Raw genomic sequence first — 2,259 nt, forward strand, 5'->3', positions numbered from 1 at the left:
AAAAAAAAAAAAAAAAAAAAAGAAAGTACAGAGAACCAGATTACACTGATTGCATTTGTTAGGTAAAGTCCCTTTTATAACTGTGTCCTGCTTCCAAGACGTGTGTTACACTCCATTTCCCCCACCCTTTTTCCTCTTTTCCTCTCTCCACTACCCCCATTCTCCACCCCCCCACCATGTACTAGGTCATCAATTATCCTCACATTGAATTGAGTACATTGGATTCTTGCTTCTCCATTCTTGTGATACTTTACTAAGAAGACTTTGTTTCAACTCCACTCAGGTTAATACAAAGGATGTAAAGTCTCCATCTTTTTTAGTGGCTGAATAGTATTCCATGGTATACATATAGCGCAGCTTGTTAATCCATTCCTGGGTTGGGCAGCGCCTGTGGCTCAGTGGGTAGGGCGCCAGCCCCATATACCGAGGGTAGGGGTTCAAACCCGGCCCCAGCCAAACTGCAACAAAAAAAATAGCTGGGCATTGTGGCCAGTGCCTGTAGTCACAGTTTCTCGGGAGGCTGAGGCAAGAGAATAGCCTAAGCCCAAGAGCTAGAGGATGTTGTGAGCTGTGATGCCACAGCACTCTACCAAGGGTGAGAGTGAGACTGCCTCTACAAAAAAAAAAAAAAAAAAAAAAATGGATTGGTGAGCATTTAGGTTGTTTCCACAATATGATGATTATAAATTGATCTTTAATAAACAGTCTAGTGCAAATGTCCTTGTGATAAAATGATCTTGTGGGTAGATGTCAATAATGGAATTAAAGGATCAAATGGGAGGTCTAGTTTGAGTTCATTGAGGATTCTCCATACTTCCTTCCAAAAAGCGTGTATTAGTTTGCTATTCCACCAATAGTTTAAAAGTGTTCCCTTCTCTTCACGCCAAGCATCTGCAGCTTTGAGATTTTGTGATGTGGGCCATTCTCAATGGGTTAGGTGATATCTTAGGGTGATGCTGATTTGTGTTTCTTTGATAATTAGGGATGATGAGCATTTTTTCATGTTTGTTAGCCATTCACCTTCTTTAGAGAAGGTTCTATTAATCTCTCTTGCCCATTGATATAAGGGATTGTTGGCTTTTTTTATGTTGATAGCAAACATTTTAAGTTAAAAATTTAAAACAGGTGGGGCACAATGGCTAGGCCTGTAATCCGTACACTGTGGGAGATAATGGGGGTTGATCACTTGAGCTCAGTAGTTTGAGACCAGTCTGAGCAAGACCGAGACCCCATATCTCTTAAAAACTAGCCTGGGCTTGGTGCCTGTAGCTCCACAGCAAGGGCACCAGCAACATACACCAGAACTGGTGGGTTCGAATCTAGCCTGGGCCTGCCAAACAATGACAACTATAACCAAAAAATAGCCAGGCTGCTTGGGAGGCTGAGGCAAGAGAATCACTTATGTCCAAGAGTCTGAGGTTGCTGTGAGCCGTGATGCCACGGCACTCTCCCCAGGCTGACACAGTGAGACTCTGTCTCAAAAAGTAAATAAATAAAAATAAAAACTAGCCTGGTATAGTGGCAGGTACCTGTAGTTCCAGCTACTTGGGAGGCTGAGGCAAAGGAATTGCTTAAGACCAAGAGTTTGAGGTGACACCATGGCACTCTACCAAGGGTGACATAGTGAGACTCTGTCTCAAAAAAATAAAATCAGGGTGGTACCTGTAGCTCAAGGAGTAGGGCACCAGTTCCATATACCAGAGGTGGTGGGTTCAAACCCAGCCCTGGCCCAAAAAAAAGCTGCAAAAACAAACAAATCATCATTCAGTACTATTATATTTCAAAAAAGTGAAAGAAATTATTATAATTATTATTTGAGACAGAGTCTCAAGCTGTCATCCTGGGTAGAGTGCCATGGTATCACAGCTCACAGCAACCTCAAACTCGAGGGCTTAAGCAATTCTCTTGTCTCAGCCTCCCAAGTAGCTGGCACTACAGGTGCCAGCCACAATGCCCGGCTATTTTTTTGTTGCAGTTGTCATTGTTTAGCTGGCCCGGGTGGGATTCGAACTCACCAGCCTTGGTGTATGTGGCTAGCACCCTACCCACTGAGTTATGGGCGTCGCCTGAAAAAAATTATTTTTATTTATTTATTTTTTTTTTGAGACAGAGCCTCAAGCTGTCCCCCTGGGTAGAGTACTGTGGCATCACAGCTCACAGCAACCTCCAACTCCTGGGCTCAAACGAGTCTCCTGCCTCCACCTCCCAAGTAGCTGGGACTACAGGTGCCCGTCACAACGCCTGGCTATTTTTTGGTTG

This window comes from Otolemur garnettii, unplaced genomic scaffold (assembly GCF_000181295.1).
Source record: "Otolemur garnettii isolate 467f Iridium unplaced genomic scaffold, OtoGar3 scaffold00174, whole genome shotgun sequence".
NCBI classification, from domain to species: Eukaryota; Metazoa; Chordata; class Mammalia; order Primates; family Galagidae; genus Otolemur; species Otolemur garnettii.